The sequence below is a fragment of the Marmota flaviventris genome, chromosome 9 (assembly GCF_047511675.1).
Source record: "Marmota flaviventris isolate mMarFla1 chromosome 9, mMarFla1.hap1, whole genome shotgun sequence".
NCBI lineage: Eukaryota > Metazoa > Chordata > Mammalia > Rodentia > Sciuridae > Marmota > Marmota flaviventris.
In genome coordinates, this window is record NC_092506.1 from 120,332,905 (window position 1) to 120,352,278 (window position 19,374).

Below are 19,374 nucleotides of genomic sequence, written 5' to 3' on the forward strand. Positions count from 1 at the left end.
AGAAACTCTAAAAGTAACCCTAAAACAAACCCTACTGTAACAGTAATTTTAACTTAAACACGAACACTAATCCTAAACCCAAACCTAATCCTAATCCTAACAATAACACTAAACCAAACTCTAAACCTAACCCTAACACTTTAAACCTAAACCTAACACTAACCCTAAACTTAACCCTAACACAAACCCTATCAGAAACCCTAACCCTATCCTAAAACTAAACATAACCCTAACACTAACCTTAGCCCTAACCCTAACACTAACCCTCAACCTAACCATAACACAAACACTAAAGCTAACCCTAACAGAAACCTTTACCCTAACAGTAATATTAAGCTTAACATATACCCTAATCCTAAACCTAAATCTAATTCTAATCCTAATAATAAGCCTAAACCGAACTCTAACCCTAACCCTAACACTCTAACCCTAACCCTAATACTAACCTAACACTATATCTAAGCCTCACCATAACCTTAACCCTAACTGTAACACTAATTCTAACTCTAACCCTACACTAACCCTAAATCTAAGAGTAACACTAACCCAAAAACTAATCTTAAACTTAACCTGATAAACCTAAACGTAACACTAACCCTAACCTATACCTAACCCAAAACCTAACCCTAACACTCACCCTAATCCTATACATAATATGACTCATATCCATAACCATAAACCTAAAACTAATCCTAATCCTAAACCTAACCCTAACACTAACCCTAACCTTAACACTAACCTTAAAACTAACCATAACCTTAACACTAAACCTAAACCTAACATTAACTCTAACCTTAACACTAATGCTAATGCTAACCCTAACCCTAACCCTAATTCTAATCTGAAACCTATCATTATGCTAACCCTAACCCAATCCACAAAACTAACACAAACCCTACAGCAAAATATAACCCTATCTATAACCTAACACTAAACCTAACCCTTATCTAATCATAATTGTAACCCTAACATGAACACTAACACTAACACTAACCCTAACCCTAATCTAACACTAATCTTAAACCCAACACTGACCCTGTTACTAACCATAAACCTAATGTAACTGTCACTAACTCTAATCCTAACCCTAATGATAACACTAACAGTAACACTAATCCTAACCCTAACACTATACCTAGCCTACCCATAACCATAAAACAAACCCTAACCCTAAACCTATGCCTCACTCTAACCCTCTTTCTAACCATAATATTAACTGTAACACTAACCCTAACTCTAACCCTAAGACTAACCCCAAACCTATGTATAACACTAACCCAAACAATAATCCTAAACCTAAACATAATCCTAAACATAAAACTATGCCTAAACCTAACCCTAACACTAAACCTATCTTTTAAACCTAACCCTTAAAGAAATTCTAAACCTAAACCTTACCCTAACACAAACCATAATTTTTACCCTAACACAAACCTAAAACTAATCCTAACCCTAACCTGATACCTAACTCTAACTCTAACCCCAAAATAGACTTAACCCTAACCCTAACATTAACCAAACCCTAACCCTACTGTAACACTAATTCTAGCCCTAACCCTAACCCTAACCCTAAAAATAACCTTAAACATATCCCTAACCCTAACTCAATCCCTAATTTTAACACTAACACTAACATATACACTAAACGTAACACTAACCCTAACCCTCAAACTAACCCTTACCCTAACAAATACCCTAACTCTAACTCTAACACTAACAGTAACACTAACACTAACTTATCCTACCCATAACACTAAAACTAATGATAAACCTAATCTTAAGCCTCATTCTAACTCTAATCTTAACCCTAACCCTAATCCTAAACCTATCATTAACCCTAACAGAAACCCTATACCTAAAACTCATCCTAACAAAAAACATATCCCTGACCTTAACACTAATATTAACACTAACCGTAACCCTAAACCTAACTCTAAATCTAACCCTAAACGTAACTCAAAACTAAACCTAACATTAAAACGAACAGTAACCATAACCTTAATTTTAACTCTAAAACTAAGCCTAACACTAAGCCTAACCCTAAACCTAACACTAACCCTAATCCTAAACCTAGCCCTAAACTTAAAACTATCCCTAACCCTAACACTATCCCTAACCCTATACCTAACACTAACACTAACACTAAAGCTAACCCCAAACCTAATTCTATCACTAACACTAACCCTAACCAATGCTAACATGAACCCTGAACCTAACACTAAAAGAAACCCTTACCCTAAACTTACACTAATCCTAAAACTCAACATAACCCTAACCCTAACTAAAACTAACCCTAAAATATAAACTTAACACTAACTCAAACCCTAACACTAACCCTAACCCTAACACTGACACTAAACCTATCCCTAACCCTATCACTATCCCTAACCCTAACCCTAACACTAACACTAAACCTATCCCTAACACTATCACTAACCCTAACCCTAAAACTAACACTAAACCTAAACCTAAAATTATCACTAAGGCTAACCCTAACACTAACATGAACCCTAAACCTAACCTTAATACTAACCCTAACATTAACCCGAACACTAAACCTAAACCTAATCCTAAGCCTAACACTAACACTAAAACTAAACCTAACCCTAACATTAACCCTAAGCTTAACTCTAAAACAAACACTAACCATAACCCTAACACTTACACTAAACCTAAACCTAAACTTAACACTAAATCTAAACGTAACCCTAACCCTAACCCTAAACTAACACTAACCCTAAACCTAAACTTAAACCTATCACTAACCCTAACCCTAATGCTAACACAAACACAAAACCTAATCCTAATACTAAACCTAACATTAACCCTTACACTAACCATAAAGCTAACCCTCACCTTAACCTAAACCTAATACTAATCTTAAACGTAATCCTAACCATAACCCTAACACTAACTCTAAATCTAAACCATATCCAAACCCTAAAAGTAACACTAACCCTAAACCTAACCTTAACCCTAACACTAACCATAACACTAAACCTGAACTAAGCCTATCACTAAACCTTTTCCTAACCCTAAACCTAACATTAACCCTAACTCTAACCCTAAACCTGACCCTAATCCCAACCAAAACACTAACCCTAACCCTTACCCTAACCCTTATCTAAGCCAAGTATTAACCCTAAAGCTAACAATAACCCTTACCTTAACACTAACCCTTACTCAAACTCTCATCCCTAACCCTAACTTTAAAACTTACCCTAAACCTAACCCTAAACCTAAACCTAACCCTGACACTAAACCTAACTGTAACCCTAACACTAACCCTAAAACTAACTCTAAACCTTACCTAAACACTAATCCTAAACTTAACCCTAACTCTAACTGTAACACTAACACTAAGCCTAACACTAACCCTAAAAATAACCCTAACACAAAGCCTAATCCTAAAACTAACACAAACCCTAAACCTAACTCTAAAACTAACCCTAACCTTAACCCTAAGCCTAAACATAACCCTAACCCTAACACTAACCCTAAACCTAACGCTAACCTTAACACTAACCCTAAACTGACCCTAACCCTAATACTAAACCTAAAATTAAACCTAACCCTAACACTAACCCTAAAACTAACCATAAGTCTAACCCTGAAATTATCCCTAACACTAATCATACACCTAACCGTAAAATTAACCCTAATACTAACTCTAAACCTAACACTTTTTCTAACCCTAATACTACCTGTAACGCTAACACTTACCCTAACCCTAAACTTAACACTAAGCCTACTTTAAACCCTAATCCAAACTCTAACCCTAAACCTATTCCTAACGCTAACACTATCCCTAATACTAACCCTAAACATAAACCTAACACTAACACTAAGCCTAACCCTAAATTTAACCCTAACCCTAACACTAATCCTAACCCTAACACAAACCCGAATCCTATCACTAAAAGTAATCCTAAACCTAAAACTAAACCTAATATTAACCCTAAACCCAACCCTACCATGAACCTTAACCCTAACCAAAACTCTACCATAAACCCTCACCCCAATCCTAACCCTAACACAAACCCTAACCCTAACCCTTACCCTAACACAAACAACATTTTCACCCTAACACTAATCCTAACACTAACCCTATCCTTAACTCTAACTCTAAAACTAACCCCAACCCTAACCCAAACAATGACCCTAACCCTAACTCTAAAATTATCCCTAATAATAACCCAACCCTAAACCTAACATGAACCATTATCCTAACATTAAACCTATTCTTAACACTAAACCTACCCTTAAACCTAGCCCTAACCCTAAAACTAACCCTAAACCTATACCTAACCATAATAATATTCCTAAACCTAACCCAAACACTAACACTAAACGTAACCCTAAACCTAAGTCTAACCCTAATACTAACCATAACACTAATGCGAACCCTAACCATAACCCTAACCCTAACCCTTAAAATAACCATAAACCTAACACTAACTGTAACCCTAACCCTAACAATAACTAACCCTAAAATTTACATGATCCATAAATCTGACACTAACACTAACCCTAACCCTAACCCTAACACTAAACCTAAACTTAAACCTAATCCTATCCCTAACACTAATCCTAACTGTAACCCTAGCAATACCCTAAAACTAACTTAAACCTAGCCCTAACCCTAAACCTAATCTTTACCATAACTGTAATCCTAACCATAACCCTAACCCTAACACTAACCTTAAAACTCACCCTTACCCTAACCCTAACCCTAACCTTAACCCTAACACTAAGCCTAAACCCCAAAGTAACACTTACCCAAACAGTAATCCTAACACTAACTCTAACCATAATTCTAACCGTAACCCTCACAGTAACCTCAATGTAACTCTAAATCAAACCCTAACCCTAAATCTAAAATGAACCGTAACCCTAAACCGAACACTAACGCTAACCCTAACCATAACACTACCTTAAACAGACACTAGCCCTGATTCTAACCCTAACACTAAACCCAACCCTAACCCTAATCCAAAGACTAACCCTAACCTTAAACGATATGTAACTCTAACCCTGACATAAATCTAACCCTAACCTTAACACTAAACCTAACAATAATTCTAATCCTAACACTAACCCTAAACCTATTTCTAAACCTCAGCTTAAATCTAACCTTAAACCTAACACTAACCCTAACACTAATCCTAAACCTAACACTAACCCTAACCCTTACCCCAACCCTAATTATAATTCTAAATCTAATCTTAACCATAACATTAATGATAAACTTAACTCTAACCCTAACACAAACCCTAACCCTAACCGAACACTAACTCTAACACTAACCCTAAACCTAACCCTAATGCCAACCCTAAACCTAACTCTAAAACTAACCTAACCCTAACCTGACCCCTAAGCCTAAATCTAACCATATCACAAACACTAGCAATAACCCTAAACCTAACGCTAACCCTTACCCTAATCTTAACCCTAACACTAACATTAACCCTAACCCTAATACTAATACTAACCCTAATTCTAACTGTAACCATAATCTAAACTGTAACCGTAAGCCCTACCCAACCCTAACCCTAACACAAACCCTAACCCTAAGCCTAACTTTAACTCTAAACCTAACTGTAACCCTAATCTAATTCTAACCCGAACTTTAACCTTAACCTGAATCCTAAATGTAATGGTAACACTAAATTTAACCCTAACCGTAACCCTAACACAAACCCTAACACAATCTTAACAATAAAACTAACCCTAAAACTAAGCCTCAACCTAACCCTAACACTAACCCTAACACTAAATTTTTTCATACCCTAAACCTAGCCCTAAAACTTACCCTAAACCTAACACTGACCTTAACACTAAAACTAACCAAAACCCAAACCCTAACCCTTACTCTAACCTACCACTAACCCCAACCCTAAAAGTAATACTAACCCTAAACCTAAACCTGACAAAAACACTAATAGTATTTCTAACACTAACCCTAATGCTAACCCTAACCCTAACACTAACCCTAATCCTAACACTACAACTTACCCTAATTCTACAACTAACCCTAACTGCAACAGTAAACCTAACCTAACACTAACCCTAACCCTAACAGTCACCCTAACGCAAACCCTAACTGTAACACTAACCCTTTCGCTAACCCTAACCCTAACACTAAACCATTCCCTAACTCTAACACTAACAGTAAACCAAACCTTTCCCTAACCTAACACTAACCCTAACTCTATCCCTAACACTAACCCTAGCACTAAACCTAACCAAAACACAAATACTAATCCTAACAAAACCCTAAATTTAACCATAACCCTAACACTAAACTTAACTCTAATCCTAAAGGAACTCTCACCCTAATCTATCACTAACCCTAAACCTAATCATAACCCTAATGCTAATTCTAAACCTAACCCTAAACCTAAAACTAACAATAACCCTAAATCTAACCCTAACATGCCCATAACCCTAACCCTAATCATTACCCTAACCTAACCCTAACCCTAACCCTAACACTAAAACTTACCCTAACACTAATCCTATTCCTAAAACTAACCCGATTTTTAACCTAAGCCTAACCCTAACAGTAACCTAAGTCTAAGACTTACCCTAACACTAAAACTTATTTTAAACCTAACAATAACCCTAAATCTATCTATAATCCAAACCCAAACAGTAATCCTAAACCTAACCCTTTTTCTAACACAAACCCTAACCCCTACCCTAACACTAATACTAATCCTAACACTAACTGTCACCTTAATTCTAACCAACTCCTAAACTGAACACAAACCCTTATCCAATTATAAAACCTAAACCTACTCTAACCCTACACCTAATACTTATGTAACACTAACACTAACCCTAACACTAACCCTAACCCCAACCCTAACCGTATCACTAAAACTAACCATATCCCTAAAGCTAAACCTAACATTAACCCTAACTGTAACCCTAACACTGACCCTAACACTAACCCTAATTCTACACTTAACCCTAAAATTAACCCTATACACCCCATAACCCTAACTTTAAACGTAATCTTACTGTAACCCTAACCCTAATACAAACCCTAACTCTAATCCTAACCCTAACCCTAAACCGAACAATAATCCTAACCATAAGCCTAACCGTAACTTTATCCCTAACATTAAACCTAACCCAAACTCTAAGCCTAACACTAACCCTAACGCTAACCCTTACCCTAGGACTAACCTAACACTAACCGTAATCCTAATACTAACACTCACCATAACCCTAACACTAAACAAGACCCTAACCTAAACCTAACTGTAACACTACCCATAACCTTAACCCTAAATCTAACACTAACCCTAAAATTAACCCTAACCCTAGTAATATGCCTAACCCAAAACCTAACCGTAACACTAACACTAACCCTAACACTAAATTAACCCTAACACTCACCCTAACCCTAACCCTTACACGAACCCTAACCTAACCCTAACACTATCCCTAAACCTAAACTAACCCTAACTCTAACCCTAACCCTAATCCTAAAACTAAACCTAAACGTAACTCTAACACTAATGCTACCCAAACCCTAACCCTCACATTTATCTTAAACTTTATCCTATCCCTAACACTAACTCTAACCTAACCCTACAACAAAGCTTAACCCTAGCACGAACCCTAACCCTAACATTAACCCTAACCCTAATCTTAACCCTAACCCTAATACTTTCATAAATATAACCCTTAACCTAACACTAAACCTAACCCTAAACGTAACCCTAACCCTAACACTAACCCTAAACCTAACCGTAACACTATAAGTAACACTAACAATAACACTAACACTAAAACTCACCACAAACGTAACCTAACCCTAACACTCTAAACCTAACCCTAACACTTACTCTAAACCTAGCCCTAACACTAACCCTAAACCTAACTCTAACACTAACCCAAAGAGTAATCCTAACACTAAACCTAACACTAACTGTAACATTAACCCTTCCCTAAACATAAACCTACAAATAACCCTAACACTAACCATAAACTTAACTCTAACTCTAACCCAAAGAGTAATTCTAACCCAAAACCTAACCCTAACTGTAACACTAACCCTAACCCTAACCATAAACCTATACCTAACCCTAACCCTAACCATAACCATAACTGTAACAGGAAACCTAAATTTAATACTAACCTTAACCCTAACATTAACCAAAACCCTAACCCTAACACAAACCCTTAATCTAATGCTTACCCTAACACAAACCCTAACAAAACCGTAACCCTAACCCTATCCTACACCTAACCCCTACCTAAACCTAATCTTAAACCTAACCCTAACACTAACCCTAACACTAAACCTAACCCTAACCCTAACACTAACCCTTACCCCAACTCTAGCTCTATAACTAACCCGAACCCTAAACATAACCTAACCCTAACCCTAACCCTAATTCTAACTCTACTCTTAACCCTAAACCTAATGATAACCTTAACCCAAACCCTAGCAAAAACCCAAACCCTAACCAAACACTCACCCTAAAAATAACCCTAACATTACCCCTAATATGAACCCTAAACCTAACTCTAAAACTAACCCTAACCTAAACCCTAAGCCTAAACATAACCCTAAAACAAACACTAACCTTAAACCTAACACTAATCCTAACACTAAATCTACCCCTCAATCTAATATTAATCCTAACCCTAAGTGTTACCCTAATCTTAACTGTAACCCTAAGCCTAACCCAAAAAATAACCCTAAAACAAACCCTAACAATAAACCTAACATTAACCCTAACACTATCCCTAACCCTAACCCTAAAACTAACTCTATACCTAAAATTAACCCTGTCTCTAACCCTAACCTTTACCCTAACACTATCCCTAACTATAATCCTTACCCTACCCTGACACTCAACTAATATTAACCTTAAACCTTACAATAAAAATAACCCTAAACCTAACACTAATCCTAAACCTAACTATAACCTAACCCAAACACTAACACTATTCCTAATCATAACCCTAACCCTAACACTAACTCAAGCCACAAATCCAATCCTAAACATAATCCTAACAGTAACCCTAATGCTAACCCGATCCCTAACCCTATCCCTAATCCTAAACCTACCTCTAATCCTATCCATTACCCTAAGCCAAACACTCACCTAATGCTACCCTAGTTCTAACACTAATCGTTATCCTCTTCCAAACCCTAACTCTTTTACTAGTTGGAAAATCTCGGCCTCATTCTTGCTCTAGCCTTAACCCAAAACCTGACCCTTATTCTGACCCTAACACTAACCCGAGATCTAAACCTGACACTAACCCTAAACCAGACCCTAACTCTTCCATTAACAGTAAACCTATACAAAAACCTAACATTAACACGAGAACTAGACAAAATCTAATTATAAATAGAGTCATAAATCTACCCTAGGCCTAAACCAAAACCTTGAACGAGCCCTAACAATAACTCTTAACCTAACACAAAGTCTAACCCTATGCCTAGACCCAACGCTATTCTTAATTCTGGCACTAACCATAACCCAAACACTGACACTTAACCTAACACAAACCCTTGCTCTAAACCTTATCCTTACCCAAAATCTAACCCTAACACTATACTTATCTATAACTCTAACCCTAAAACTATCCATAAAAATAACCCATAGCCCTAACGCTAGCCATAAATAGCACAGAAACTTAGCCCTTATCCTAGTCCTAAACCTAGCCCTAATTGTAACTCTAACCATAACACTAGACCTAACAATAACCCTAACCCTCGACCTAGTCCCAAATCCAGCTCAAACTCTAACCGTTTCCCTAATCATAACATTAATCCTAACCATAACCCTAGCCGTGACTCTGACCCTAACCCTCTCCCTAGACCTACCCTAGCTTAAACCCTAATACTTACCTAAATCGAACCCTGACACCAACCCTAGGCCTATCACAAACCCTAGCCATAAACTTAACCTTAAACTAGCCCTAACCTAAGCTCTAACCCTATACATTACCCTAAAGATAAACCTAAACCAAATTCTAACCCTAGGCCTAACGCTAACCCTATCACTAACAATAACCATATCCATTACTCTGAACCTAACCTGAATCCTAAAACTAACCCTATCCATTACCCGAATCCTAAACAGAACCCTAATGCTAACACAAGCCTTAACCCTAAACCTTAACCAAACCAAACCATACCTGGACACTGACCCTAATAAAACGCAGCTCTAAACCTGACCCTTACCCTATAACTAACACTTACTCTAGACCTAGACATAACCTAAACATGAAACTACCACTTACTTTGAACCCAGACCTGACATTAGCCTTAGATCTAATCTTAGCCCTAGCCCTAATACATACCCTCATCCTGGCACTAAAACTTGCCTTAATCCTAACCTGTACCCTAACCCTAGCCCTAAATCCAATTCTAACCCAAACCCTAGCTCCAAACCAAGCAATAACCCCCTTCCACTAAATCTAACCCTAACCCTAACACTAACACTAATGATAATCTTACCCCTAACCCTAGGCCTAACCCTAAAACTAACCCTAGCTCTGAACCTAGTCCTATTTTAGCCCTAACCCTAAACCTACCCCTAACTCTAGCCAAAAGAATAACACGAATCGCAACCCAGTCCTATTTCTAGGTCTAACACCATAACTACCATAACCCTAACACTAGCCCTAACCTTACCCTAATGCAGGCCCTAGCCCTAAACCTAGATCTAACCATAACAATAAATCTGAGCCTAAACCTCATGCTACCACTAGCCCTAACATTATCGCTAATCCTAAAACTAGCCCTAACCTTAGCCCTAGCTCTAAAACAAAACTGAGCCATAGCCCTAAACTAACACTAGATTAATGGTAACACTAGGCCTGACCTTAGCCCTATCCCTAATTCTTACCCTAACCCTAACACAAAACCTAACCCTACACCTAGATTTAATCCTAGCTCTAATTTGAGTCCTATCTCTAACCCTGATAAGTAACCCTGATCCTGACTCTGAACCTAACACTAACCCTATCTCTAATCATCTCCCTAAACCTAAACCTAATCTAAACACTAGACCTTGACCTAGACCTAATGCTATATCTAATCATAACCCTAGTTTTACATTAGCCATAGTCCTACACTAGCCCTAACCTAACCCAAAACCTAGTCCTAATCTGAGACCCTAACTCTTGTTTTAATCATAGCCCTAACCCTATCCGTAGCCCTAACATTTAACCTAAACCTAACCCTAAATGTAAACCTTGACCTAAGGAAAAACCTAAACCGAATCATAGCCCTATTCCTAACCATAACACTAGCCCTAAATCTAGATATAATTTTATCCATTACCCTCTCCATAACCCTAAGCAAATTCTAACTCTAGGCCTAACCCTAACCATAGCCCTAACCTAACCATAATCTTAGTCCTAACTGTAGCTCTAATCTTATCCATTACCTGAACCATATCTTTAACCAAATTCTATCCCTAGGCCTAACTCTAACTCTATGCCTTACCCTAATCCTGACCATTATACTAAACCTAACCTGAACCTGAAACCTAACCATATCCATTACACTGACACTAATGCTAATTTTAGCCCTAACCCTAAACCTTAACATAACACATACCCTAATCCTCACTCTGACCCTAATAATAACTCTTGCTATAAACCTGACCCTAACCCTCAAGGTAACCCTTACAATAGAACTGGTCATAAACTTAAACCTAAAATTATCCCTAACCAAATCCCTAGAACTGACATTATCCCTAGACCTAATCCTAGCCATAACGTTAGCACAAACCTTACCACTAATCCTAGCCCTAAGCCTAGCCTTAATCCTAATCCTAATCTTAACAAGAGCCCTAACCCTAATTTCTTCACATGCCCTATCCCAAAATGTAGCTGTAACATAATTCCTTACCTTAACCCTAACACTAACCCTAACCCTAGCCCTAACTCTAGGCCAAAACCTAACACTAACCCTAGGGCTAATCCTAGCCCTAATTTAGACCTAATCCTAAACCTAATCCTATCCCTAGCCCTAAAACTAACTCTAAATCTCGCCCTAGGCCTATCGAAAGTTCTAAACTTATCCTTTACCATAACCCAAAACCTAGCCCTATCCCTAGCCCAAACCCTAACTCTAACCATCATCCAAGCCCTAAACCTGGTTGTAAACCCTAACCTTAAGCCCAAACCTCACCCTAACACTAGCCCTAAATCTAATGCTAATTGGAAAACTAGCTCTAACTCTACCCTAGGTCTAAAACAAAACCAAGCTATAATCCTAACGCTAACCCTTAACCTAAACCAAAGACTAACTTTACACCTATCCATAAACTTAGCCATAATTTGAGTACTAACTCTAACCATAGAAATAACTCTGAACCTGACTGGGACCCTAACAGTACCCGTAGCTCTAAACATTGCCCTAATGCTAACCCTAGAAATAGCCCTAAACAGAAAACTAGTTTTGTTATTAGCCGTAGCCCTAATGCTAACATAAATCCTAGCCTAATCCGAGCCCTGACTCTAACCATAACCCTAGCCCAACCTCTAACCCCATCACTTACCCTAAGCCAAACCCTCTCCCTAATGCTACCCTAGTCCTAACCTTAATCCTTAGCCTACCCCAAATCCTAATTCTATTACTAGTCCTAAACCTATCCCTCATTCTAGCTTTAACCCTAATCCTAACCCTGACCCTTATTCTGATCATAACACTAAACCTAGATCTAAATCTGACCCTAACCCTAAACCGAACACTAACACTACCCTTACTGGTAAACTTATACTTACACCTAACTGTAACACTAGCACTAGACCAAACCTAAACCTAAATAGAGTCATAAATCTAGCCTTAGTCAAAAAAAACCTAGCACTAGCCATAAAAATATCCCTTTACTTAACGAAAAGTCTAAACATATCACTAGATCAATTGTTAGTACTAATTGTGGCCTTAACCGTAAAATTAATCCTAACCCAAAAATGACACTTAACCTAATAGAACCCCTAGCTCTAAACCTTATCCTAAACCAAAACCTAACCCTAAAATAGACTTATCCATTATCCTGACCCTAACACCAGCCATATCCATATCCCTAGCTCTTACATAACCCATAGCCCTAACGTTAGGGCTAAACATCACACAAAATTTAGCCCTTATCATAGACCTAAACCTAGCCCTAATCATACCCCTAACCATAACCATAGACCTAACCCTAATGCTAACCTGAACCCTAGCCTTAAACCTAGCTCAAACTCTAATCCTTAGACTAAAGATAAACCTAACACTAAGCCAAACCCTAACCATGACTCAAAACCTAACCCTCGCCTACCCCTAACCCTAGGTCAGATGCCTACACTTACCCTAAACCTAACCCTAACATTAACCCTAAGCCTAACCCTAGGCCTAACCCTAAACCTAACCTTAACCCTAGCCCTAACTTTAGCTCTAACCCTGTCCATTACCATAAAAATAAGCCTAACCCAAATGCTAGCCCTAGGCCTAACAATAACCCTATCACTAACATTAAACATATCCATTACTCTAAACCTAACCTGAACCGTAAACCTAATTGTATCCATTACCCTATCCATAACCCTAACCCTAAAGCTAATTCAATCCTTAACACTAAAACTTAACCTAGACCAAACCATACCCAGACCCTGACCCTAATAATACACCTAGCTTTAAAACTGACCTTACCTAAACCTAACCCTTACACTAGACCTAGCCATAATCTAACCCTAAAACTAACACTAACCATAAATCTAGACCTGACATTAGCCCTATCCCTAATCCTAGCCCTAGCCCTAACACAAACCCTTATCCTAGCACTAACCATAGCCTTAATCCTCATATATCTAACCCTAACTCTAACCCTTGCCCTAGCCCTAAAACCTAGCAATAAATCCATTCCTTCCCATAAACCTAACCCTAACCCTAGCCCTAACAATAACACTAAACCTAGCTCTAAATCTAGCCCTAATTTATTCCTAATCCTAAACCTAACCCTAACCCTAGCCATAAGACTAATGCTAACTCTCGCCCTAGCCCAATTTCTAGTTCTAACTCTATCCGTTAATAACCCTAACACTAGCTCTAAACTTAGCCCTAAACCTAGCCATAGCCCTAAACCTAGATCTAACCATAACAGTAAATTTAAGCCTAAACCTCACCATACCACTAGCACCAACACTATCACTAATTCTAAAAGTAGCCCTAGCTGTAAAACAAAACTGTGACAAAGCCCTAATGCTAACCCTAACCAAACAATAATCTTAGACTTGACATTAGACCTATCCCTAATTCTTACCCTAATCCTTACACAAACCTTAACCCTACACCTAGCCTTAACCCTAACTCTAATTCGAGTCTATCCCTAACTCTGATAAGTAACACTGATCTTGACTCTAATGGTAAATGAACCCTATCTCTAATCATCACCCTAAACCTAAATCTAAACCTAATCTACACATCAGATTTAGACATAATGCTAAACTTAACACTAGTCCTAATCATAACCCTAGTTCTAACATTAGCCCTAGTCCTAAATATCCCTAACCTAACTCAAAACCAGACCTAATCAGAGCCCTAACCCTAGCTTTAACCCTAGCCCTAACCCTAACCCTAGTCCTAACACTTAACCTAAACCTCACCATAAAACTAAACCTTGTTCTAACCCAAAAATTAACCCAAAGCATAGCCCTAATCCTAATCATAATCCTAGCCCTAGCCCTAACTCTAATCTTATCCATTAACCTAGCCATAACCCTAACCAAATTCTAACCCTAGGCCTAACCCTAATCACAGCTCCAATCTAAACATAACCCTAGTCCTAACTGTAGCTCTAATCCAATCTATTACCCTAAACATAACCTTAACCTAAACCCTAACACTAACCCTACACTAACATTGCCCTAACACTAACCCTAGAACTAACCCTAATCAGAATTCTAGTTCTTTCATTAGCTGTAGCCCTAATGTTAACACAAATCCTAGCTCTATTTCAAGCCCTAAACTTAGGTTTAACCCTAAGTTTAACCCTAGGCCTAAACCTAACCCTATCCCTTACCCTAAACCTTCCCATTACTCTAATTCTATCCTTAACCCTAAACTTAACCATATCCATTACCCTAACCCTAACACCAACCTTAATGCTAATTAGAGCCCTAAGGCTAATCCTTAACCTAATCCATACACTAACCCTGACTCTGACCCTAATAATACCTCTAGCTGTAAACCTGACCCTAACTTTCAACTTTACACTTACAATACACCTGGCCATAATTCATAGCCTAAAACTATCCATAACCATAACCCTAGACCTGACATTAGCCCTATCCCTAATCCTAGCCTTAACCCTAACACAAATCCTAGTCCTAATCCTATCCTTATGCCTAGCATTAATCCTAACCCTAACATTAACCCTAGTGCTAACCCTAATTTTATGCTTTGCCCTAGCCCTAAATGTAGCTGTAACATCATACTTTACCCTAACCCTAATGCTAACCCTAACCCTAACCCTAAACCTAGGCCTAAACCTACCACTAACCATAGCTCTAATCTATCCCTAAATTAGCCCTATCCCTAAACCTGACACTATCCCTAGCCCTAAGACTAACTGTAACTCTCACACTAGTCCTATCCCTAGTTCAAAAACCTATCCGTTACCATAACCCAAATCCTATCCCTATCCCTAGCCCCAACCAAAGCCCTAACCTTCACCCTAGCCCTAAACCTGGATCTACTTCTAAACTTTAGCCTAAATCTCACCCTAACACTAGCCCTAACAGCAATGCTAATTGGTAAACTAGCCCAAACAGAACCCTAGCCCTAAAACAAAATCGAGCCATAACCATAACCCTAACCCTTAAACTAAACCAAACAATAACCCTAAACCTAGCAATAAACGTAGTCCTAATTTGAGTACTAACTCTAACCCTAGAAGTAACCCTGACGCTTACTCTGACCCTAAGAGTAAACCTAGCTCTAAACATTGCCCCAACACTAACCCTAGAACTAACCCTAATCGGAATTCTAGTTCTTTCATTAGCTGTAGCCCTAATGTTAACACAAATCCTAGCTCTATTTCAAGCCCTAAACTTAGGTTTAACCCTAAACCTAGCCCTAACCCTAACCCTAACACTAACACTAACACTACCTCTACCTGTAGCCCTATCCCTTACCCTAAGCCAAACCCTCACCCTAATGCTACCGTAGTCCTAACCATAATCCTTAGCCTATCTCAAACCCTATCTCTATTACTATTCATAACCCCAGCCCTCATTCTAGCTCTAATTCTAACTCTAACGCTGAACCTTATTTTGACCCTAACACTAACCCTAGGTCTAAAGCTGACACCTAAAGTGAACCCTAACCCTACCCCTACCAGTAAACCTATACCTAAACTTAACAGTAACACTATCACTAGACCAAACCTAACCCTAAATAGAGTCATAAATATAGCATTAGCCCTAAGCAAAAACCTAGCACTAGCCTTAACAATAATTGTTAACCTAACATAAAGACTAACTCTATCCCTAGACACAACACTAATCCCAAATCTGGCCCTCACCCTAAACCTAATCCTAACCCAAACAATGACCCTTACTCTAAAAATATCCTAGATCTAAATCTTATCCTAACCCAAAATCTAAATAGAACACTAGACTTGTCCATAACCCTAACCCTAAAACTAGCCATAACCATATTCCTAACTCTTACATTACCCATAGCCCTAATGCTACACATAAAACTCACACAAAATATTGACCTTATCCTAGCCCTAAACCTAGCCCTTATTGTAACCCTAACCATTAGCCTAGACTCAACCCTAACCATTAACCTCTCCCTAACCATAATTCTAGCTCAAACTCTAACCTTAATCTAAACATAACCCTAACCCTAACCCTAACATAAGCCCTCACTCTAACGCTAACCCTCACACTAGCCTAAACCTAGTTAAAATGCTAACACTTACCCCAAACCTAACCCTGACATGAACCTAAGGCCTAACCCTAACCCGAGTCATAATTCTAAAGTTAACTCTAGCCCTAATCTTAACTGTAACCTTAATTCTAACCTTAACTCTAACCTTATCCATTACCCTAAAGATAAGCCTAACCCAAATGCTAACCCTAGGCCTAAAGCGATCATTATTGTCCTAGCCCTAATACACTATTGCTAACACTAACACTATTCATTTCTCTAAACCTAAATTGAACCCTAAACCTAACCATATCAATTACCCTAACCTGGACAATAATCCTAGTACTAATTCAAAATTTACCCTATCCCTAACCTTAGCTCTAAACCTATCCATTACCCTAAAGATAAGCCTAACCCAAATGCTAACCCTAGGCATGACACTAACACTATTGCTAACACTAACCCCATTTATTACTCTAAACCTAACCTGAACCTTAAACCTAACCCTATCAATTACCCTAAAACTGTACCCTAACCCTATCTCTAATGCTAATTCAAGCCTTAACCCTGAATCTTAACCTAAACAAAACCCTACTCTAACCCTAACTCTAAAAATACACCTAGCTTTTAACCTGACCTTTAAACTAAACCTAAACCTTACACTAGACTTAGCCATAACCTAACCCTAAAACTAACCATAACTATAAACCCAGGCCTGACATTAGCACCATCCCTAATCCTAGCCCTAACCCTGACACAAACACTAGTCCACATTTTAGCCTAAAACTAGCCTTAAACCTAACCCAAAACCTAACTCTAGCCTTACCTCTAATTTTAAACCTCACCCTAGACCTGAACTTAGGTATAACCCCATCTTTCCCCTAATCCTATCACTAACTCTAACCCTAACACTATCCATGTCTCTAGCCCTAACAATAGGCCTAAACCTAACACTAACCCTAGCAAAAATCCTAGCCCTAATTTAGCCCCAACCCTATCTCTACCCCTAACCTTGGCCTAAGACTTCCTCTAACTCTCCCCAGCCCTATTTCTAGTTCTAAACCTATCCAGTACAATAAACCTAACAAAAGCCCTAAACTTACCCTAACCCTAGCCCTAGACCCTACCCTAGATCTAACCATAACTCTACATTTGACCCTAAACCTAAGCCTAATTCTCAACCTACCACTAGACCTAAAACTATTGCTAATCCTAAAACTAGCTATAACCCTAGCATTATCCCTTAAACAAAACCGAGCCATTGTCCTAACCCTAAATACTAACCTAAACCAAACCCTAACCCTAAGCCTCGCCATAACCTTCTAGCTCTAATTCATGTTCTAGTCCTAAAATTAACCCTGACCTTGACTTATATTCTAACACTAACCTTAATTCTAAATATCACACTAACCCTAAAGATAACACTAACACTAGATCTAGACCAAATACTAATTCTAATCATAACCTTAGTTTTTATATTAGCCATAGCCCTAACCATAGTCCAAAACCTAACAGAAAAACTAGCCCTAATCTGAGCACTAACCCTAGAAGTAAACCTAAACCTAAACCTAACCTTAGCCGTAACCCTAACCCTAGGTCTAACTCTATCACATACCCTAAGCCAAACCCTATCCATAATGCTAACCTTAGTCCTAATTCTAATCCATAGACTAATCCAAACCCTAACCCTATTACTAGTCCTAATTCTAGCCCTCATTCTAGCTCTAACCCTAAGTCAAATCCTTACCCTAACAAAAACTCTCAGTCTAAATCTGACCCTAACCCTGAACCAAATTCTGAAACTATCCCTACAAGTAAACTTGTACCTAAACCTAACCTTATCACTAGCCCTAGACCTAACCCTAATCCTAAATATAGCCATAACACTAGACCTAGACTAAAAAAAAACCCTGAGCATTAGCCCTAACCTAATCCTTAACCTAAAGCAACCACTAATCCTATCCCTAGATAACTCTAGTCCTAATTCTGCCTTTCAACTTAAACCTAAATCTAACCTGAACACTGACCCTAACACTAACAATAAATCTAGCTGTAAAACTGAACCTAGCCAAAACTCTAAACCTAACACTAGACATAGCCATAACTGTAACCATAAAACTAGCTCTAATCAGAACCCTAGATCTTACATTACACATAGCCTTAATCCTCGGCCTAAACCTAACACAAAACCTAGCCCTAATCTGAGGCCTAAACCTACCCTAAGCATAACCATAATCCTAAATGTAGCAATAAACCTAACCCTTGCCTTACACATAACCATAGCTAAAAGCCTAACCCTTAGCATAAACATAACCCTAGCCCAATTCCTAAACCTAAACCTAAACTTAGACATAATCCAAACCTTAACCCTAGTACTAACACTAGCTCTAACCCTAACATTACCGTAACCCTACACCTAATCCTAATTATAACCCTGGCCCTAAACCTAACCCTATCCCTAACCCTAA